The sequence below is a fragment of the Pan paniscus genome, chromosome 12, assembly GCF_029289425.2.
Source record: "Pan paniscus chromosome 12, NHGRI_mPanPan1-v2.0_pri, whole genome shotgun sequence".
In the NCBI taxonomy this organism is placed as follows: Eukaryota; Metazoa; Chordata; class Mammalia; order Primates; family Hominidae; genus Pan; species Pan paniscus.
This window is the reverse complement of record NC_073261.2, coordinates 67,695,474-67,720,207: the sequence shown is the minus strand read 5'-3', so window position 1 is coordinate 67,720,207 and position 24,734 is coordinate 67,695,474. Positions and strand designations below refer to the sequence as shown.

At 35.9% G+C, this 24,734-nt stretch overlaps 1 protein-coding gene across 5 annotated transcripts in view; it reads left to right on the top strand.

The window, feature by feature from the left end:
- Positions 1 to 24,734, top strand: part of LOC117979156 (uncharacterized) — an 830,677-nt gene that overhangs the window by 213,185 nt on the left and 592,758 nt on the right. For 4 of the 5 annotated variants that reach the window (XR_008624352.2, XR_004669838.3, XM_055107910.2 and 1 more), the window contains one exon: positions 18,402 to 18,463. The exons of the other annotated variant lie outside the window; for it this stretch is intronic. The gene's annotated coding sequence lies outside the window, so the exon portion shown is untranslated. The remainder of the gene's footprint in view (positions 1 to 18,401; positions 18,464 to 24,734) is intronic. 5 annotated transcript variants of the gene reach the window in all.

Sequence of the window (24,734 nt, the reverse complement as noted above, 5' to 3'; positions counted from 1 at the left end):
TTATATGTTATGTCTTATACAATATGAGTTATAAAATGTAGCTATGCTAATTAGATGTGAACCTCTCTTCCAAGAAACAATAATCCACTTTAGGGTTGTTACCCTAAGCCTTATCTTCTTTTGTTTCCTTTCATTATTTCAGGAGCCCTGTTTGCACTTGGTGCGTTGTAATAAGAAGTCTTTATGATCTTGTTGCTTACATTCTTTGGCTCCTCAGTCCACCTTCTGAAATGTTTAATTATGATGAATGTCGGATGTTGGAAAACGCCTCATTCCCATGTGATTGTTATGAAATATATGTACTGTATATATAAATGGGGCAAAAATTCATTAATAGCAAAGATGTAACACTCCATGTAGCTTTCCTGTCTCACCTCAAGCATTCTCATATGACCTAATCACAGAAAAACGTGTCAGATTTTTCCTTTACTCTGGAGTTTGACCTCCTCCCATAAGAATTGGGTTTTGACATAAGCTTTCTCCAGTTCCGACTGTAATATCTTGAAATCTTATTTGAGAGATTTTTTCCTTGAAACTGTATTCTCAGATTTGAAAGGAAAACATTCTTTTAGTCTTGTAAATTTTTACATATTTCCCAGGTTCATGGTAAATTCTGTGGTGATGTAATTTTATATCATTAACAAATACTGAGCTGAATATTTTTAAATGAATTCTGAAAAGTTCAAAGTTCCCTGCTGCTTGTGTGAAAGGTTAAGCCATCACGTTTAAAATAAGAAAAAATGGAATAATAGGGGAGCCACAGGCATCTTTTATTTCTCTATCTTGGGGAAGCAGCAGCAGGGATCAAACAGTTTAACTATGACAGTGCCCTCCTAACCTGCCGTGTACCTCCTTGGGCATGAGAATGGACAATCCAAGGAACCCGAAAATGTGCTCATCCAGACACTTTGAACATCAAACTGGGCAATCATATTTATACTCAGGGGAAGCTAATTCATGGCTGGCCACAGAATGGCATTCAGGCAACCAAATGAAATGGATTATAAAATTTGATTGATATAACAAATGAAAGTTAAACTGTCCCCTAGTGCATTTAATTCTGAACTGGGAAACAGTGATCAGGTAGTGTAGAATTATAATTTATTTTTGCTAAAAAATAGAATATTGACTCCTACACAAGAGTTTTAGAATAGAAAAATCATCAATTTTAACCAGATATCAGCTAACAAATAGGCTTTATAATCAATGCAATACACATTTATGCTAAAGATATTAAGTATTAATGTATAATATTTTAAAATTCGTCTTAATTGGTGAGGATGGTAGATATGGATAAAGGCAATAATATATAATTATGTTACTTGTTCTAAAAAAAATAAAATGCATTTTAAACTCTTTCAGCTTTGAATTTATTTGAAACTCATTCAAAAATTATATGGGATAATTATAAGCATGTGCAGATACAAGGAAATACCACTTCTATAAGGTAAACACAAGGACTATAATGGACAGAATAGTATAAAGAATACATCACGTAAAACAAAAAGATGAATGTAAGTATATAACTTGGTTTAAGGTATGTTTGTTTCCCCCCTAGATTCATATAGAATCTAAAAACAGGCTCATGAATCTCAAATGATATAATTTGACTGAACAGTACAATCTGTTAATGTATTGCATGTTAATATATTTTCCTTATATTGAGGTGTGTATGGTTTTATCAAGTATATTTACTGTTTCAGACGTGTTTGATGATGAGCACACTTTCACAATGTTTTTTATGGAGCTGTCAAATTAGAACATTTTTGACATCTACTCATACATCTAAATGTGTCAGTGGTCTGTAGTAGCCTCATATGTGTACTAACATTGATAAAGTGCCTTTGACAGTCATAAGGATGTACTTGTGCATCTCCAACTACAGGGAGTGTCACTTACCAAGGACCCCAGCTGCTGTGCTCTGAAATCTACTTCAGAGTTTGTGCCAAGGTCATGCCTCCCACAAGCGTCAGCCAATCACTGAGCTTTGCTACGCGCTGAGTCAGTCCTGTTGCCGGGACCCTTGGCTCTCTTCTGGCCAAGGACTCCTCTGTGCTTGCTGAGCAGTCTGGGAAGCTTCTACTCAACCCTCCTTCCTTCATATTCAAGCTGCACCGTGGTCTGAGGATTATCCCAGCCTCTTCTGTAATCCTATCTTGGCATCTGCTTTCCAAAATACCCAGACTAACACAATGCATTTAGTTTATTCTTATTCTTTTTGGAATTTAATTATTTGTCAACTTTACTTTTGTCAACTTCAACAGGCTGTAAGTTGCAAGGCTCTCAATAAATGTTTAATAAATTCATGAATAGATGGCAGGCTTTCTGAAATCTAGCAAGATTCATAGATGGTGAAACTCAATTATGATATGCTTTTGTCAACTGTATGCTCCCAATTTTACTTAATCTCTATCTCAAATTTTTTTGATACTTTTGATTTTAATAGTTTCCAAAAATGATTACTGCTTGTGATTCACTAAGGGTAGGGCCAGGGCCATATGATTTTATTTTGATCGTTGACTGATTATTCATTTACAACCATACATATTTGTTGAACACCTGTGACCACTACTGGCTGGGAGAAAGAGAGGAGAGCAAAGATGTATAAACATGGTGCTTTCTATCAGGATGCTTACTATCTCACTTGACCAGAAACAAAACAAGCAAATAATTAACACCAATATGTGAAATGATTTGAGACAAAGAATCTTTTTCATACATAGCCAAGGGAACTCACAGACAAATGGTCCACTTGCAGGCAGAGACTATATGGTTAGATTTCACAATTTTCTCAATAAAATGAAACCCTACTACCTGCTTACTTGGTTGTCCATGATTATGGACTTCTAGTTAGCAAGTAGAGTACTTGTACCCTGATTAGTGAGTGCAGTCTCAGTCATTGGCTATCTACCCTTGCTATTCAGAGTTTAGCATCACCTGGAAGCTTCTTGCAAATGCAGAATCTCAGACCTAACCCCAGACCTACTCAGCATCTTCAACAGGTGATTCACATGCACGTTAAGGTTAGAAAAGAAATACCTTGGCGTCTAACACTTAAACTACTGACGATTATGTTGCTAGGATGAGACTCAGACCATGGAGGTTCACAAATTACTAGGAATCTCACCTAGAGTGGCAAGATTCTCAGCTAAGCATTGGATCTCAGACTGATGAAGCAACACTGCATTACTAACTCTTTATAAAAATTTGTTTATTTATTTTCTATATCCTGCATTGTTACCAAAAAGGCTCAAGATGGCTTATAAGGTATATATAATATAATATTTTAAAGAGAATAATAATAATAGCATTGTTGGAAATACTTGTGAAGAGAAAATATGAATAAGAAACAGAAGCCATCGAAGAAGAAGATACACAAAACTCATGCAAAGAGATCTAGTATCTGTGTTTTATTTTGCAATAAGAAAGTTGAGGACAATGTCCATTACCTTAGTGAAGGCCACCTGTATAATATCCCTTATGAGACAGCCTTCCAAAATTTAGTGACAGGAAAATCTTTGTCTAATTTGAAGAACTGCTGTGCTTCCTTCTTAATGATAATAATGCTTTTACGAATTACTGTGTTTTTCTTCCTGACTTCCAGAAAGCACAGGGCCAAATTTTATGGCAATCATGAAAACTATTTTAATCTTCACAACTGGAATATTTTCCTTTTCTTTCTTTGAATACTTAAAATAATTTAGTTGTATTATACATATGATTCATATTATAGCCCAGTTTAATTCACTTTCGGAAGAAATTTTTTTAAATCAACATATAATCAATCAACACATTTTGTTTCATTCTGAGTATTGTTGAAAAGGATGAACTTTCATGTACCAATAACGAGTTACTCATTTATTTTTAATAAAACTAATTCAGCTAGTGTGAGTATTTTGGGTATATCTAACACAGGGTTACTTCTGAGGAAAGGTAAATTAAAAAAGAATTATAATATTGAAAACTACACCTAAAGGAAAGAGAGGAGCGACTATGAAATGGAACAAATTCAGATCTTATGTCATTGTGTACAATGCTTCACTAGAATCAGTTTCTTTGTATCAGCTTCTCTACTGTGCTGATGTCTAACCCTCAGAAGTGAGACAGTTGAGTCTGCTATTTTCAGTGTAGAAAAGGACACATCCGCCAAGACTGTAGTCCTACAAAGTTTGCTCTCCTGCAAAAAGATGTGTTCTTGTGGATAGCCATGGCATGGCCTTGGGAAGATGGAGTTAGGCTATCTACTAGCATGTCTTCAATGCACCCAGATGCTGTCCCACCCACCTCAATACATTGCCATTAAAGTTCTATCCATTTAAGTCTTTGGGTCTTGATTAAATTTAGGTAGTTTTAGCAACACCGTTAAATAAAACTATTTTCCTTCATTTACTCTTTGGACGAATAAAATGTTTGCGATAGATTTCGATGTGTGGAGATGGGAGAAAGGCTGAGGATGAAGCCTTTGGAGGGAAAAAAGGGAAAGACGTGAAAGAGAGGATGATGGAAAACTGGAGGAGGAGAAACTAGAATTTTCTCACTTATTAATTTCTGCCCCTTTAGTTCAAAAATGGTGAGCATGTTCAACTGATTACTTAATTAATCGGTTATAGAGTATTTTTCAGAAAGAGTCTTAACAGTCTCAATACAAATCGACTTGCACTATATCCATGTTATCTTCCTGCTCACTTCTGTGGTTAAGTTCTGTGAATCAGCCTTAGTTTTAGATTTTCTTACTTGTAGCCAATTGTATTAAACATTAATGAAATTGAAACTTTATCTTTTTAAAATCTGTGGGAAATTAAGTTTTGTAGTCCAAAGTATTTGCCCTTAAGAATATTGATTCTAATATAACACATATCAAGACTTTAAGATCTCTTGAATGATCTATGAAAGAGACATATAGCCTTTTCGTTTATGATTTTTATGTGAATGATTATTAGTATGTATATAGTAAATGTTGAGTAACTTGACTTTATTTTTCTATTACATTATAATGATCTTTTTAATTACAGAATTTTAATTAAATTTGGCAGTATTTTACTAAAATTCTTTAACAAAGAACTTTTTGCATGTTCTGTTATATTGTTTTCTTGGAAGTTGTAAATAAAACTACAGGCCATATCTATATAGAAGCCTCACCGCTATTATTACTTCAGGAGTTAAATAACATCTATTTTGTACTTGATGACTGTCAGCCTGTAATTCTTGCTTTGTTATACCTTGAGTATTTTAATAGTTTTCGTTACATTTGTAGTATTTACACCCTACCCTATCATTGCATTTTTTAAATGGTGAAATTAAGTAATATAATCTTTATTTAACTATGTCTTATTTGACCAGAGGTACTCAGTCTAGGCTGAGAAACATCAGGGGAGCTTTTAAAAATCCAATTGTCCATGCCACACCCCTAATTAATTAAGGCAGAATCTCTGGGGTTTGCACCCAGGTATCGGAATTTTTTAAACCTCCCCAGCTGATTTCAACATGCAGCCAGGTTTGAGAAGCACAGGATAGGGCAGTAAAGCACATCTGTTCTGAGCCACTCCTGTTGGCCCCAATAGATTCTGCAAAAGATTCCCTGCCTCAGGCTTCATGCCCATTTGGTTTGTTCCTGTCCTGCTTCCTAAATCAATTTCAATCCAATAGTATCTTGATACAGTGCAGAAGATGTGCAAGTATTTTTTAGCAGGTTGTACCTAACAAAGTCATTGGCTTACTACAATATGCCAAATTCCAAACTTTGTCTTTTCATAGGCATAAATAATTGTGTGTGACGTTCATTATAAATGCTATTTGTGAAATAATCAAGAATTCTGGGGAATTAACCACTCAAATTGGATATGCTATTCAAAAATCATGTATGTGACCCACAGGTCAGGCATATATTCAGAAAAAATATATACATACACCCATATATATTCAAATACTTGTGTTTGTGTTTGTGTGTGTGTGTATGTATAAAATCTTTCCTTGAGTATAGAAGGATTAGTCTTGGTTGTTGTTAGGAACCTCAAAATTGGAGGCAGGAGCCTGAACTTTCTCCCTTGCTCTGTGTCTGCCTCTGCCTGAAAATTCTGTCATTTTTATTGTATAGACAGTTAAAAATGTAAAATCAGGTGAGATTGATTTTTCATCTCTCCACCGCCCACATTTTTTTAAGTGCAGAAGCTCGGGATAAATATCCTTAAGTAAGAAAGTTTAAGTGCCTATTCTGACAGTTACAAATAAGTTTATACAACAGTCAGACAGACAAATTGTGCCGATTGTCTGTATTTCTTTAAAAAAAAAAAAAAAGAGAGAGCGAGAGAGAAAGTCTGGCCTGGAGACTAGAGTAAATCACAGAAGTGATCTCAAGTGAACAGAGATATATTTCTGGAATACGGTGTGCGATGAAACCACTGACCTCTTATACATGGGTTCATGTCTTTTTCTACAGAAACAGATGGGTAATAGCATAATGCCGAAATCATGCTCTACATAATATGGACCTAGTGATTGCAGACCTGATTGCTTGCCATATGGTTGCTGAAGGGTTGAAGAGAAAATGGGATGATATGCAAACCCTTAAAAGCAACATTTTTATTGAATGGCCATTACATTAAAACCCAAACTCTGCAAATGAAGGCAAGAACTGTGGTGAATAATGATGAAATAACAAAGCAATAAAAGCAGCAGCAGCATTGTATGTATTTTGTTTTTGATATGCAAATGAAGGGCAGACTTATTTTTGTCACTTTGCCTAACATTATTATGAGCATTAGCGGGTAAGGTGGTGGCACATAAATGCCTTTAGAGCAGAAATACTATGTGTGTAGGGCATTGCTACATTCACTAGGTCAGAGAGAGAAGATAATAATCACGTGTCCCAGAGGAACTGAATTTGACTCAGAAGCTACCTGTAGTCTGTGACTATCCCCCTGTGAAGTTCAGTCTATCAGCAAGAAGGTAGTAGTAAAAACCTGTTTGAGAGTCTAGTGTGATCATGCAAAATGAGGAAGCGTGTTTACTTTTTGCCTTTGAATTTCCTCATGCAGATTTTGCTGCCACCTCATTGTTGGCAAACAGGTGTATGGGATAAGGCGGGTGCCATTTCCCAGAGTGTATTACAGTTTAGTTGAGCAGCTGTGATCTGTTTTGCTCTGAGTTTTGTTTTTAGCATGTTACTGGGAACAGATAGGTTTTTTTTTTTCTTTAAAGAATTTTTTTATTAGCTTGCTTCAAATTTGCATACACTTCATTTCCTGTCTCTTTAACGAATGTCTTTCAATCATGCAAAATCATAAGAGTTTGTGCTCTCAGAAATGCAACTCAAATACATTAAACTAAACCTACTTAGAGTGTGTGGAGGGTAATGAGGTGAAAGGTAAAAACTCAGTCCTTCAGTGAGAAGTCAGAAGCATCTTATTTTATTTTAGAATATAAGAGCTACTGATCAAGGACCAAATATCCACACTTAGTATATATTATTATGCTAACAAATCTGTGGAGATTTGGGGACTTTATAGTCCCTAGTGCCTACCTATGAAGGTTCATTTTTAAAGAATTTTTTTTAAAAGCCTACATATGGCACCTTGCTATGAATTAACTTCCCTATTAAACTGTATGTAATTTTTTAAAATTCCTAAATGCTAAACTGTGATTAGTGGGAAGTCCGTGCAGTTTGCTTTTATTTTCCTCACACCTTGTTTCTTCTGAACAGCTCCATTGCTTTAATTCATATTTCCAGAAGCAGAGACATCCCTTGAGAGTTTTTAATACTGACCAAATTCAAGTTGTCAGTATTAAATAGCTTGTATACATTGTGCCTTCCCATTGTTTATAAAAAGTTTATTTGAAGAAAGAGACTGAATTTGGCTAATATGAGATTTGGGAATGTTCTTTAATTTACCTGAATTTTTATCAGTAATTGTAAAGGATAATTAAAAGTTCTTATGTTAAGTTGGAATGGGGTAATTTGCATTTTTATCAAGTTTCCTGTTAATATTGATGTTGTCAATCACTGGGATCACATTTTCAGAATCATTGTCTATGTTTCAGTGCCTGTGGTCAAGCAGAAGCCTTAACACCATCAAATATTATTGATTTGAGCATAAAAAGAGTTTGGGAAGTCTTGGATTTATTTGATGTTTTAAAAATAATGGCTTGCACACTTAAGCCAGCTAGTGAAGCCACATTGAACAAAAACAAGACACCTCTATTTAAAGTGGGTGAACATAGAGGAGGAAGACCACCTTATCCCTGATGAGATGCAACTTTTCGTGTTTCATCACTGTTAAAAGCAATCAGTAAGGTCTGCATCCTCTGAAAATATTCATCACTTAGGTTTGGCAGCTGAGACCTGTGCACCTTTGAAATCCTGTTTGCTTTTGCTGGAAGAATAAGAATTTCTATAGTAGTGTTCAAAGAACCCCATCCACTTAAATGAATCCCAGAATTGTTAGGCATTTCATCAGCCTCATTGCTTTTATTACTTTCTGTGGCCTAAAGACATATGACAAGTGTAGTATAGTATTTAAGACATTTTATGTATGGCGAAAGAGTTTTTTCCCCCCAGTGATGAGGAAAATTTTCTTCCTGCCTAGAAAGCTGATTTTTATACAGCTTGACTAGTGACATATCTCCTGTGTGGCAGAAATAAGTTTTGCATAACTTTTAAGCGCCCAGGCTGACCTATTTAACAGAAACCCAGTGCTACATAATGTATTTAGGTCAAGTATTGTGTTTGAGCTTCTCATCACTCTTGTTCTTGTCTTGCTTTCTGTGAAAACCTCAGGTATATCATACATACAAATATAGGCTGAGTGATGTCGCCTGACATCAAAATGTAATAAGCCTCTATATAACATAATTGTCATATCACCCTGTTGTATCACTGGAGTTTAAAAGGAATCTAAGATTTTAATGAAATATCTGCCCTACTGGTTTTACTTTAAGGCATTCACAATGCTACTATTAAGTATTACTAGGAGAACCTGAAAAGAATCAGTGGCGTTAAAATGCTTTTGAATGCCATTACTATTTGGAAAACTTTTCTTTAAAAATTAAAGAAAATAGTGGTCTGCTTTTGTTTTTTAGTAACTTTTTATTTGAGAAGTCAAATTATTAAGTTTTGCAACATATCTCTAAATATTGGCAGAAATTTCTTGGATAGAGTTTGAAGCCTGAATATGGGCAGTGTCATTATCTGAACATGTTGGAAGATGAATCCATCCGTCTTATAACAATACCTCATTGTTTCTGAAATTCTTAAATTGTATAAATGTGAATTTGAAATAAAATTTAATACCTATTTTGAACTAGCTTCTAACAATATTTATCTAATATATTTGTTCCCCTGGTCTAAATAGAGAACATTGATTATTATTATTGTTTTTTAAAATTGATGCTAATTATATTTCCCTTTTATTGTTGTACTTATATCCCACTTCCCATTCCCCAGGATCCCGAAAGAAGTGCTTGAGCTTTAGGTCAACCCATATCTGGAAGGGACAAAAGAAACTTCTAATTTAGTTCTTTAGTGTGGGTATGTAATACACTAGTATTCCCATTTTATTGCTTACAAAAGTAAGATCCGCTTGCTAAAGAGGATCAGTCCATAGTGTACTACCGGTTAGAAATCCACTCTCCTGCCTTGTTGTGCAGAAATATCATGGCTGCAGAACCCAGGCTGTAAAATTAGTGGGTCTCAACCCTGGCTGCACATTAGAATCACCTGGGGAGATTTTGAAATGATACCAGTGTCTGGGCCCCACCCCAGCCCATTAAGCCAGAATCTCTGGGAATAGGGCCTGGGCAAGGATTTCTTTTCTGTTTTTTTTTTTTTTTTTTAAAGCTCCCCAGGTGATTCTAATTGTGCAGCCAGGGTTGAGAACCAGTGTTTTAAATTAAACAGCACACAAGTTCGTCCTCAGTCTATAGGAATCACTTTCTCAGCAATCACAGCTCCAGTCACAAACTGCCAAATGAAAATTAGTTATAAACGTGGAGGGAAAGAGAGTCCATGTTATGAAATCCCTCTTTGCAACCTGTCTATACAGAGAATCAGACTGAGGCTTGAGAACAGAAGCTCTGACCAGGAGTTATGAATATGAAAACAATGACTACCCTGGACGCCTTCCCACTGCCTTTATTCACAACAAGAACTGGTGAAGCACAGTGTTTATGTACAAAGCCAGGCAAGTTATGTACCCACTCCGTTCCATCATCATCGTCTATAAGATGCAGATAGGAATAGGATAGTTAGAAGAATTAAATTAAAAATATAACATGTCTGATCTACTGAAGGCATGATGAAATAAGCGTTTTAAGATAAAGAATTAAGAACCACAGTTCTTGTTTTAGGCCAAATAGGCAAGCAGTAAATTTGTCTGTCATTGCTTTTGTTTGGCTACACAATGGATAGATTGAAATGAATATTAGTAGGTATATTATGCACTTTGAAACCAAATATAAGTGACCTTTAAGTTATCTATTATTTGGATTGTGTGCTCTCTGTTACGGCAGACTTTAAAATATGAATTCCTCCTCCTCACCTTCCCCTTCCTATTACTGTTATTTTTTTTCCAGATAAATATGATCTTAACACAGTACATTAGTATACTGCAGTAATTGTAGGAGAAGAGCTTTTTGGTTATACATATTGAGGAGCTTAACTTTTTGAATATCGGTTGTGGCATAGTGAATGAGGAATTCCATTTGCGGCGTGGGTAGTGCATCTCAAAGGATCACATCCACTGCTATGGCTCATCTTACTTTGCATTTATAAACCTATACATTTGTTTTTGTTCATCAGACAGACAGTAAATACATATTCGCTCTCTGTAGTTTTTCTTTAACTATGATTTTTATTTTAATTATTGGAAAATATCATTTATCAACCCTAACTGCTAACAATTTATCACTTGCATATTTTGCAGAACTGGTAATTTATCACCTGTTATTTTTACAGTACTAGTAAATTTACTGGTTCTTTCAAAATAAAAGAAATATAGCAAATTTTATTCACCTTGTTCAATTATGTGTGTGCATGTGTGCATGTGTGTTTGTGTGTGAGTTTTAACTTTTGTAGTGGTTTTTATCTAATATCCTGGTTTAAAGTCTACCACTGAATTGGTAGATTTATTATTCTTCTTTTTTGTAAAAGCATTAAAATAGTGTCAAAATTATTTCTTTAAAGAAATACATTTTTGTTTTATAATCGAAAGATTTTTACACATACAGATGCTTTTAATCATTTAATTTAGATAACTTATGATAGTGCTCTCCTTTACTCTATAATCTAATAATTTCAGAGGAGAGCTGCTTTTAAGTGAAACGGGTAGTGTAGTTTTTGACTTGGGCACATTTAGAAGCACTTCCTAAATAGGGACTTACTTATGTTTCTATATAACTATAATAATGACCCCCGTCTAAGAATCTGTATAGTAAGTGATGCTACTGCATTATACCTTTACTTCTCAAAAAAAAAAAAAAGAAAAAGAAAAAAGAAAGAAACACCCAAACCAAAAAAATTCAAACTGCCCTTAGAGGAGTAAAAGTGTTCCATGCCGTGTTCCTTCATCCTCATCCCTTTGTCCTGTTCCCAAGGCTGTATCTATGAGTCTTCATTTTGATTAACAGCCTTTCTCAGGAAGTGGGAGGCAGAGACTAAGAAGCTAAAATCTCTTTGAAGTGTGTGCTAAATGATTCACAACAGTGTGAATGAATCAATTTCTGCAAGCATTCACAACCTTTTAAATATGTAGTCTGCCAAATCTTTGTTGGACTACATTCAATTTTTTTTTAAAGCACCTTTCTCCATGACACCTCTCTTTACACAACCCACAAGTATACAAGCCATTTGTAGTTCAGCTGCAGTACGCCTGCCCCAGAGATACTGTTTTGGGAGAAACATTTAATATTAATTTGTCTTTACATTTCATTGTGTTAAGTTTTGCCTTTTTTCATTGTCACCATTGCCATTTTTATTGGAGTTCATTTAGTGGTCCAAATTGTTTAAGAAACTGCCAGAACAGTTCTTTTCTGTTCACCCCATTTGATTCACAATTATGTATCCTACATGATGCTGAAGAGGGACTGCTTTATCCAAAATGGAAGTGAAAAGTATTTCTTGAGTATTTATTACCTTGAGCAACAACTTTATTTATACTTAGGTAATTATGTATTTAGGCAAAAGTTATTCAGTTCTTAAATGCATCACTGTAAATTATGAGAGTTCATTCTCAAAACTTATCTGAGAACCAAGTCTGCTCTCCAGATGGTATCATTTAACTAAGGGCCATTGTCTATTTAGGGTGAGTTGGTGGCTGTATTTCAAGGACAGCACCATCAACACTCAGAGGTTGTCTTTTATTCTGATGACTGGTCATGTTCTCCCTGTAAAACTATAAGTTTCCAAGCTCAAATGTATTATCTTCATCCTTGCTTCCTTTACCAAACAAAGCTGATTTCCATTTTTAGATTTTTTTCTCACCCTTAGCACCATCACTATAACCCAGTCATTTAGGACATAAAAGAGATGTAGTGGAAGGGCTATTAAGAACCATTTGCAAAGTAGTTCAAAGGCTAGCGTGAGTTCTCTCCAGGTCATTTAAGGTCTAGTCTCCAGATACTTCCATTAGAATCATCCATACTGCTTACTAAACTAAGAGACTCCTGGCTTGTCCTCAGTTCTGAATTCAAGATGCTGGAGGTGAGGCCCCAGGCAGAATCTGCTCACCAGGCTCTCAGATTAAGCTTGCTCAAGTTTGAGAACATGCTATGGAGTTTTAACATTTTCTTTTGATATCTCCATTCATTATTATGAGTAACCGACCGCATTGCATAAGCAGGGAATTCATTCTGCTTTTGCTACAAAACTACACAATAGGAAGATAAGATTGGCTATCAGGTAGTTATTAATACAGTGTATAGAAAAAGAAGGAGAAAGATTAAATGTTAAATGCAAATTATGTCTAAGAAATTTTTCATGAAAACTAAAGGATTCTCATTAAGAAGAAAAGAAACTTAAGCCATATTAGTTCATGAAGATTTGTAGTTTGGGCACTACGTTCTCATATTCTCTTGTTGGTCATCCCTCTCCGTCCCCTGCATCTCCTCTCCCCCTCTCTCCTTTCCTCTCTCATTATGGAACTGTTATGAGGTATCTTAGAATTTACATTCTGAAAGTTCATTGAATAACTTTTTATTTCTTTTTGTGGCAGATAGATACCACCTTAAGTAGCACCAGTAGTTTTTTGAGAGAAGAACCAGAACTCTGACCTAGACTTAGACAAGTTAGTGTCCCTACAGTGTGTAATAGAGAATACCAATATATTGTATAAGAATTCAAGATCCTGTGTTATTTATGTCAGGGTACAAGAGAAATATGATTGCTATATTTAAAAAACAAACTTATTTACAGCTTGTTTTAGCTTCTCAGTATTATAAAATATTATTTTTTCTTTGTCATTTCACATTTTAAATCCATGCAGATGCAAATTTAGGGTTTAGTTATCGCTGAAACAGCAGGTATGTTTCCTGTCGGGTGAGAAATGGATCAAAGATTTATTAAGCTGCAAAACTCAAATGGGGTTTGGACAGGGAAAGCCAGTGTCTGGTGGGTTACTGTCATAACAGTATTCCTTTTTTTCATGTCCACCTGAAATGGAAGCTTTACTTATCTCCTGTGCAGACTAGAGTGGTTGAGTTATAAACTTTCCCCCAGTGATGCCGTACAAATTTTGTTCTTTGAACAATTAAAGCCAAGAAGACCAGAAAAGCACAATCACATCTCGATGGCCTCCATGCATTCCCTGGTTGATTTTCTGTGTACTGATTATTCTCTGGGTGAGTCGAGTTTGCTGTTACTCAACTGTTTACATCATGGTTTATTCTTCCCCCGGGGAGAGGATGACAGTGCAGGTACTAACAGCTTTCTCTCAAGTGGGTTTCCCTGAGACAAGGATGCATTGAAGAGAAAGGGAATGGGGAAACAGAGCGAGGCATATGGTTAAAGCTAACATCTACCTACTACTTACCCCACAAAGTTGATGTCCCTCAAATCAAAGAAAGTGGCTTTTGTTGCCCCACCCTTCCATGTCAGGCAGTTTTTCTGTGGGTTGTAGAGTTTTAACCTCTGCAGTGAAGTCGATCCTGCCAAGCTAAGGACAATCCTGCAGAAAAGGAGGCAGGTGGGAGCCTTTAGCTGCCAACTCTTCTAGCAGCTGGGGGATGGCTGTGCCTGGGCAAAGGAGTCTGAGTGGAGTACCAATAGCACCCACTTTTTGCCTTTTGTCTCTCTACTTTTCAATCCGTGCTTCACTCTGTTCATTATACCACCATTCTGTTCAGAAATGTCAGTGACTCCTCACTGTCTAGAGAACACATTTCTGAATATCTATTGCTCTTATCTTTTAAATTTCCAATCTTTCTTTTCACTGCTTTTGCAGCTCTCCCTAAGTAAGCAATCCACCTTAGTCCTACGTATGTTGCCTAAGTTACTTCCCTTCCTCTCTACCTGACTTACTTTTTCAATGATTCCTTCATCTTAAATGCTTTCTTCTTCATGCCTTGAAGTTAGAGTCAACAAAACTGTGATTTAGTCCCCATTCAAATACATTTGTGCTTGGGTAAGTTAGCCTTTTTCAATCTCAGTTTCTTTACGTATAGAAGGGACTGTTCAGCTCTTAAGTTCAAATGAGATGCTGCATTTTAAAGCTTTATCAAACTCTCCCCAAAGTACTCACTTACAAAGGGGGTTACTCACAAGACCCTGTGCTCCCTTTATTTTATTAACTTTTTTGTATTTATTGTGTCAGCTCTTTGACATTTATCGTAACTACACTTCCATTAGGAGGCAACAACATCGTTGGACACACCATCTTCTTTGCAAAGGCAGGTATCTTTGCTTAACCAGCCCCCATAATAGCTAATGTAGAAGGTCTTTCATGGAGTTTTATAAATTAACATGCTTGTTTTTAAACAACAAACCTCTTGACAATTCCTTGTGTCTGGACTGTAAAACTATGCTAAGAAGGTGAATTTGAGGCCCAGATAATTACAGTTGAAAAATCCAGATAAGTTTAGGTTTACAGTTAAAACAGATACTCAGAAGCTGATGGTGATATACAATAAACAGTGATCAAAAGCTCACTGGAAAAGGGAAGTCTTTATTAACGGGGAGACCTCTAATTGAAATATATGTGGGAAGTAAATAATTCTAGTTACCAATATATTAGCAAAGAAGTTCCCAAAAAGTTGTCTCCCAATTATTTGCTTTAAAAAAATTCCTCAAGCTACAGCCAAATAAAACATATTTTAAAAAGTCCTTTCAATTTCTTTGGACCTTTTGAGTTTGTTACACACCCTCTCTCAAGAATGAAATATTTAGTTAGGATATCTGATTGGAACTGTAATGTCAAAGTGATCAGAATCAGTAGGTTCATGATAAAGGCAGTACTATTAGGAGTTATTTATTATGTTCTTCGTGGCTGGGGTTCATGTTTTGAAGTGTATTCCATCATGCCCCAAGGGTATTTATAGACCAAACTTCTTAGCAAGTCTGGCTTTCATGATTTCACTCCGTGTATGGGGCTTGTACAAGTGGCTACTGAACACCGGCCAAGACGATTCACTTTTTCTCACAAGATGGAAAACTTCCTTCAGTATGGTTCTATCTAGAGGTATCTGTTTTCTGTTACTGGTTAAATACTAGTGACATATAAGGTGGTAAGAATGCATTGAACATGTTAAGATAAATAGTTGAGGACTGTTTAAAAATCTGAAACTTGGGATTGTAATGAAAAAATACAAGTGGATCATTTCACAATAAACTCAACTTACTCATTTTTCTCCTTTACCTTCCACCTGTAACCCTAACTACAGAGATGAGAGAGGGAAAGAAATTGTGAAAAACCTAGAGAAATGCCTAAATAGCCTTACTATCTACCATAGTTAGCATTTATTTTCCCTTAAAGCAATTAATGGTTTAGTTATGTTTCTCAGCTGAAATTTAGAAGATAAGAGATAGGATATTTAGATTGTCATATAGAGGAAAACATTGCTGTCAAATACGTTATTGAAGCTGGAAAAAAATGAAATTGAAACAGAACACCTGCTACTTTAACTCATTTAAAAAAAACCAAAATGTTCTTTACTTGCTGACTGGAAATACTGTATTTTCAGAGAAGAGAAAGTGCTAATCTAAATGGGATAAAATGTAATGATTCACTATGCAATGATACGAAATCAGAAATATTTTAAATTAGATATTTCAGTTTGTGGAGGGTTAGGTGGTTTTTATAAAAATGATTTTGCTCATCAGGTGGTGCATATTTCTCTCAAATTGCAGTAAAGAGAATAAAAATCGGCTTGTCACTGAAGATTTTTTTTTATTGACATCTTTAGCTTGTCTTCATGCCAGTAATTAAATTGCTAATTATGTGTTTCTGTTACTGTGGTCATGCTTTTATTACATAATTGCCTCAAGTTTAGCTCAAATCACTAACAATATTTATTTAACCTTTTTGTGCATTAGATAAATTTTAATATATAAAAGCTTTGGAACGAGTTCATTGACTCTGTTATGATTAGCAAAATCAAAAGGATTCTAACCTTTTTTATAGTTACATGAGTTGGTCATGTTTTCAGTGAGATTGCTTATAATTATTAATTCGAGCAATAGCAATCATTGAAGTAGAAGAGAAAAAATACAAAGAAAACTTTATAAAAACCTAGGGTATATTCCAGAGAAATAAAGTGATCTAGCTTGACATAATTGAAAATATAAAATTAATAATTTGATTTTTAATATATGTCCATGTTTTTCAAAAATTTATTTGATTAAGTTGCGGATAATTCATTTACCAAGCTGCGGCCATGCCAACCCCCGAACGCAGGTGTAATTTTTGTCAGTGTCTCAATGTATTCATAAATTTTTCTCATTTGTTTATTTTATGCAAACCATAAGAGACATTTTTCTCAGTGAAGATTGCCTCTTTATTTTATTTTGAAATATTTGTATATTTATTTCATTAAATGAGATAATGCTTTTTCTTATTAACATAATTTCCAGTACATTAAACATATTTCTCCACAGACAGAAGAGAGGAATCAAATTAAATGACAGCTAAATCACTTGCAGCAATTTCAACTGTTAAAAGAAATAAGTGTCTCTGTTTTCTTTGTGATCACAAGATGTGCTGTAAAGGGAAATGAAATGCTAAAGAAAGAAAGGAAAACATAAAGAAATAATGACTGACTTATTGCAGTAATACCATTGAGAGAAGAAAAATTCACTACAAATAAAAGGAAAAATAATATAGTGGACTTGAAAGTTACCAAATTCATTTCTTATTGATGAGTTCAGTGGAAGCCTAATACTAAGTAAACTGATGAAAAAAAATCAATGCAATAAACTATGAATGATGAAAGTTGAAATAAATACTTTTCCTATGGAAGACCATTATTCTAAATGTCTTTAATTTTTTAATAATTCATGACTTCATGTTTATAAAAAAGGAGGCGTTATTGCTTGGTAGACTCAAAAATGCATGTACAAAGCATCTACTAGAATTCTGTATTTAGTAATAAGTCCAAATGATATTGGTGACCTTCTGATTTTTAGTATCATGTCCTGACTTTAGGTGCATTAGGGGGAAGCAAGCTAGAATTTTAAAAGCCATGCTGACAAAGGATGCTTGTACGTTTTTACAGCATACTTACTCTATTGAGGACAAACTGCTTTCCAAACAGATAATTAATCTTTGGATCACAGAAAGCAAAGCTCAGTGTATATATTATATATATGCATATATACAGAATGCTTATGAAAATTCTGGGGGACAGTGATGGTAATTCTTGACAAAATCAACATTGCCACACACATGCACATGCATACATATGCGTGTGTGCATGTTTGTGTCAGTCAAGTTGTTAACGTGTTCAAGTCAGAATGCATACAGGTTACCTGGATCTGAGTGTTTGCAGGTGGGCTTATCCACTTGTTTTCTCTTTTCACACATCATTAAAAAAAACTAGTTAATTTAATCAACACAATCAGAAGGCAATTAAGTAGAGAAAAAAAAATGATTCCAGCCATTTTTACTGAATTGCTTCTGACTGAATTAACCTTCTAATACAGTTGATCTTGTAGTATGCTCTTCTCAATGCCTGTCTCTTTCTTCCCTTCCTTTCCCCCAGTTCATCTACATCCTAACATTTCACTCTCCTTCTCTCCCTTTTGTCCTCTCGTTGGCTCCTAATTAGATTCTTCTTCTTTCCTTCAACATGTTAAGAAGCCTTTTCCACTGGCTGGTATTCCCATTCACTCTCCTGTCTCCCCTTCCAACACACATGTACCTTACCCGGCCCCAATGGAAAAAAAAAATGCTAAAGCTGATTTTTCTTTTTTTGACTTACAGACGTTTGAAACTATTGCTTTGCTGAAAACATCTGACTGCCAGGCTAGGATGTGACACTTAAGGTAATTGTGATTTTTTTTTTCCGCCTTTAGAGACCTCTTCATCTGAAAGGTTCTTGGGTCCCCACTTGGTGTAAAGTTTTGGCCATCTCTTGAACTGTTTCCTCCTCAGTATAAAGCCTTTGTGAAGGTGTGTGGGAGCTGCAAGGCAAGCAGTTTTCTGAGGAGTTGGGGGTAGGGATGTAATGTTAATGTTCAGGAATCCTTCTCTGTGCCCACTTTGGAAATACTTCCTCTTATCTTTCATTCAGGATGCAGGGGATAAGGCAAAAGTGCAGGCCACATGCAAGAGATTTTGAATTATGCATTAAGCTGATAATGCCCCAGAATGCAAGCTTATGTCAATAAATAACTAGGCTGGCAGGAGGAAGGCAGTCACCTTACCACTGCGGAGGGTACCACATAGGGAGAGAACTAGAGGAAGACGAGGTGAAGGGTGAAAGGCGCTCACATCCTGTTAGCTTGCTCTGATGAAGAAGCAAGAAGAGTAAGTTAATATTGAAATTACTGTCTAATGCCTATCTGCTTTTAAATGGATTTAGCCAAGGTAACAAGACAATCTCTAAGGTGGGCCCTGTGTGTTCAAGGATGCATGTGTGGCGGGGTTAGCCCTTCTGTGGAGCTGTATGTAAAGAAATTCTGTCTGCAGAGAAATTCATGAATTCCTTAATGGGACCCATACATTCTTTAAAAGGGCAAGAATTTTGGTGGCAAAATTTGGCAAAATTCATAATGGGACACTCAAGGTTTTGTTTCACCAGGTATTCTTTTCTGATTATGCCGTAGAATAGCAGTAAAAGTTAAGCAAGTGGAAGAAGCAGGATTAAAAGAATGCCAAAAATTGTGTCCCTGGCACATGATACAGCACTACCCAATGCTGATGAGAAATGATTCTTTAATCTTTGTGTTATTTCTCTTGCTTTAGTAAAATGCATCAATAAACGTGACTATCTTCTGTGAGAAATGAACGGTGGTGCACACGCCAGCATATACCTGCACACATACACACACGATATTTAAAAAAAAATTAGTCCTGTTTCTCAAGGAAATGGAAACTGTCTGGGTGTGTGGACCCTGGGAGATGGATACTTGAACCTTTATCTATTTTTTCCTTACCAAAAAGAAGAAGGAATTTCATATGCGTTTTACCATTTTCTTAGTTTTAGACAGCAATTTGCAGCCCCTGGTTATGCAATCTGAAGCTTTTGCTCAGATTCTCTTAGCAATGTGTGCATTTGCAAGGCCAGTTCTATAGGCCCACATGCATATACACACTGGCAAATTAAAAATGGACCTGGGAAAACACCCTTCTCCTAGGAGAGTCATATCAAGCAGTGTTTAAATTAAATAATTTGCAGAGTGTAGGGAATAAAGCTTTGTAGCAGTATCTGGAGGTTATCTTCCCTTGGGAAATTTCTGCCATTTAGTACAATCTGGTGCATGCCAATGAGACACACACTCATGCATACACACACTAGTAGATATATTTTATTTTACATCTAAATTATATTTATTTCTTTAGGTTATCTGCCATTTTATGTTCATGTTGAGGAGGAAAAAAAAAAGAGACAAACTTCTTGTGAAGGGTTGAGCTCATTAAAATCCAAACAAAAGCAAAGAAAGGTTATTAGTGAGCAGAAATGAGGGAGGGCTGACTGTGGCATAAAGCCAGTTACCCCACAGCTTCTGGGGGAGCATGGCTGTGATTGGGAGACTGATCAAGCTCAGGTCACTGATTTTGCTCCCAGCCCATTGACTGGTGGTAAAAGGGGAGCCATTGTTGTGATGAGATAATGTGAGTAGGTAAGCCACAAGTAGCTGAAATTAGTTGATTTCTTGCTTCTTGTCTTCCTTAACCAATATCAAAGCCAAATTGCATGTTAAGGAGTTTGTCGGTTAGAACCTCATGCTATGTTTCTAGTTAATGCATTCCTCTATAGCCAAATGTATTCTTAGCCTAATCAGCATACCTGTCCACCTGTGGAGAGAATGAAGCCTGTCACATGTAAGGATGTTGAATGAAATGTTAGCAGGACAAGAGAGGGTTAGAGGGAGAGGGAGAGAGAGAACGCGCACAAACAGAAGAAGATATCTACCTCTGTACAGGTTATTTTGAAAGATCCTGTTTATAAAAATTGGGATAGGCTCAAGTGAAAATAGTTATTTTTTCCATTTCCAAGATTATCTTTGTACCCTTTAGACTCCCACTTTTATCTTTTATGTAAGAAAATTCTTGCAAATTACTAGTAGCCAGTGTAGAAGCTGTGAGTTATAGTGCAACTCTCAGTGAATCCCGCATTCTGGCTCCCCCAATTCTTTGACAAAAATATACTGCTACTGGTGTATGTTAGTTTGCTTGGGCTGCCTTAAAAAATACCATAGACTAGGTGGCTTAAATGCAGAGATTTATTTTCTCACAGTTCTGAAGGCTGGAAGTCTGAAATCAAGGTGTTGGCATGGTTGGTTTCTTCTAAGGCCTCTTCCCTTTCTCTGCAGAGGACCACATTCTTGCTATGTTTCTTACATGGTCATTCCCCTTTATGCACAAATTTCCTCTTTTTCTAAGGATAGCAGTCACATTGGATTAGGGCCCATCTAAAGACCCCATTTTAACTTAATTAGCTCTTTAAAGCTCTTATCTCCAAATACTGTTACATTCTGAGGTACCAGGGCTTAGGACTTCAACATATGAATTTCAGGGGAACGTAATTCAGACCATAACAACTAGACTTTCCAAGATAGTTGGTAGAGCTATAATTTTTAAATTTGTTTTTGCCTGTTTATTTAGAGATTTATTCTTCCCACTTTCCTTTCTTCTTCTGCATTTTTGTTAATACTGGACTGAAAGTAATTTGTTACAATGATTCTAGGTGGATGTGTTCTGTTGTTTTAAGAATGGTTTGGGGAAAGAAATAGAAAGCTTATTTAAGAAAACAAATCTTGCTTGATTTTTTTTCTTTTAAATTCAAGCCGGCTCCATCATGTTCTCTGACCTTAGCAAGTTACTCAGCCACACTGTGCCTCCTCTTTCTCCTCTGTATACTGTGGATAATAAAAAGAAACTTTTCGAAAGGTTGCTGGGAGGATTAATTGAGATAATACATGTAAAGTGTCTAGCATGGTCCCTGGATCACAGCAAGTGCTCCGTAAATAGTATTTATCCAATAACCATAATAACCACAGACACCTACAGAATTCTGTGTTGTACACTGGTGCTGGACAAAATGTAATACCCTTTCTGAATTTCATTTGATTACAGACTTATTTCGTGCTTTTAGAAGTGGAGCTAGGAGCAGATTCCTTTTAAAAATTATTTTAAGTGGACTTTGACAGAGGCTTGGACTCACAAAGTGTAGATAAAGCACAGACAGGCTTTATTGTTAGCTTCTGTTTCACCAAACCAAAAGAAAGATCTTTGGTTGATAAGCAGAGTTAGAAAAACAGAGGAGAAGAGTGAGTGGCTGGGGTCTTCTGATACCTTGTGGGTCAGTAGGAACCCAGTTTCTTCTCTGGAGAATCTCAACCTGTGCAGCATGAGTGAACAGACCTGGCATGTGCCCTGTGGTCTTATGGAGGGACCAGTCACCAGGCCCTCTCTTTGTCCATGGGAGACAGTGGCTTTCTAGCCTTGGAGGCCCAAGCACATTGGACCACTGGATATTCAGAGTTGGGATGTCAAACAGAGGTTACCCACAAGGCTTTTAAAATGTGTAGTTAAGAACCAAACACATTCTTTGATGAAGCGAAACATTGAAAAGGCTCTATATACTGCAATTGACTTGTATCAACGAACACTTTTAAGACTCTCAGGGCCAGGCGCCATGGCCCAGGCCCATACAGCACTTTGAGAGGCTGAGGCAGGAGAATCATGTGAACCCAGGAGTTCAAGATCAGCCTGAGCAACATGACGAGAAGCCATCTCTAGTTAAAAAAAAAAAAATTATATATATAGATATATATATAGATAGCCGGGTGTGGTGGGGCACGCCTGTACTGACAGCTCCTCAGGAGGCTGAGGTGGGAGGATAGCTTGAGCCTGGGAGGTTGAGGCTGCAGTGAGCTATGATTTTATCACTGTACTCCGGTCTGGGCAACAGTGAGACCCTGTCTCAAAAAAAAAAAAAAAAAAAAAAAAGACCCTCAGGACTTAACTACTTTAAAAATAGTCTGATGACCAAGAAAACAAAAGTATCTATTGTTTTAAAGTGGCATTTCCTTAAGGAGCCTTTGGCTCCGTAAAATCCTGTGAAAATCTACATGAATACTCTGCCGTTGAATTTTGAGAGAAGTTGAGGAAGTAGCAGTATACTTTGTTTATTTTTTATTTTCCTTTTTGAGACAGGGTCTCACTCTGTCTTGAAAGCTGGAGTGCAGTTGGCGCAATCTCAGCTCACTGAAGCCTCAACCTCCCAGGCTCAAGCCATCCTCCCACATCAGCCTTTCGAGTATCTGGGACTACAGGTGTGCACCACTGTGCCAGGCTAATTTTTGTATTTTTTTGTAGAGATGGGGTTTCGCCTTGTTGTCCAGGCTTATGCTTTGAATTGAATACAAAAAACAAGATGTTTGAGCTGTGTTAAAATAATAATGCTAATGATAAAATGCTGCTGTGTATTGGTATCTTCATGGGAGACACCATGCTAAACTTTTTTTTAATTTATTTTTTAGTTTTATTTATTTATTTATTTAAGACAGGGTCTCGCTCTTTTGCGCAGGATGGAATGCAGTGATCATGGCTTCCTGGGCTAAGGGATACTCCTATCTAGGCTCTTAATATGTCTTAACTCATTCAGTATTTTCTAAAACCCAATAAGACAGTACGTTTTCTCACATTTAGGATGCACAGTGAAGTAAAAAAGGATTGCCGGGTTTCAAACCCAGGCATTTGGCCTGCATTGCAATCTATGACGGTGACTGGTATACTTGAACAGGAACAAGAATCACTTGGAGGAGTTAAAAAAACCCATATTTTCATACTATACATAAAAATAAATTCCAGAGATATTCAAACTCTAAACTTTAAAAACTATAAAAATATAAACAGATAACATAGATGATTTTTTATAATTGTGAGTTGGGAAAGATCATTGTAAAGAACAGACAAAAACCTGTATGTTTACATTATATACAAATTAAACATCAAGTAGTGAGTTTTCAGAAAGTAATAAGAAGATAAATCACAGGATGGGAAATGAGTGTAGGATATGAATGATATGAATGAACAATTAATAGAAGAAATAAGAATGACTAATAACCACATGAAATGAAGCAAAAAATGAAAATTTAAAATGAGATAGCCATTTTTAATACATTGGATTCGTAAAACTTTATGAAAAATATTTAGCATCCATGAGTTGTGAAGAAATGGGCCCTCTTATATTGTTTGTAGGTGAGAGTAGAAAATGATACAGCCTTTTGGAATGGCAGTTTTTCATTATCTATTACAATTTAAAATGCACAGATCTTTGATACAGAAATTTCATTTCTAGGAATCTATACTGCAAAAACACTTGTGTGTAAATGAAGATAAAGTGTGACAATCTCTTTGGAAACATTGCTCTCTTTTTTAATAAAGATAACTAATAAGTAGGAAACATATTAAAAGCAAGGCAAAGGCTAAAATAATTATGATATAAATCACAATAAAATTCCATAATATAAACCATGAAATACTATATAACCATTACAAATAATAACAAAAATAGGTAGCTTTAAATAGATTTAGATATAAATCCGTATAATATGAAGTGAAAAGAAAACTCTGCCAGGTGCAGTAGCTGGCTGGGTGTGGTGGCTCAAGCCTATAATTTCAGCATTGTGGGAGGCCAAGGCAGGTGGATCACTTGAGCTCAGGAGTTCGAGTCCAGCCTGGGTAACATGACCAAACCCTGTCTCTACAAAAAATACAAAAATTTTCCAGGCATAGTGGCATGTGCCTGTAGTCCCAGCTACTTGAGGTGGGAGGATCGCTTAAACCTGGGAGGTTGAAGTTGCAGTGAGCCGAGATTGTGCCACTGCACTTCATCCTGGGTAACAAAGTGAAAACCTGTCTCAAAAACAAAACAAAACAAAATAGTATAGTAGTCTAATTTGTATTATGTAAAATACACAGACTTACAAATAAACCAATGAATACATAGAGCTACTATAAAGACCCATCTACTTTTAAAAGTAATTATCTCTGTGGTACAGCTATTGAGGGGATGGCAAGAGCGTTCTTTTGTGTTTCTACGTTTAATGAAATGTAATGTATTAATCTTTTGCCATAAGCATA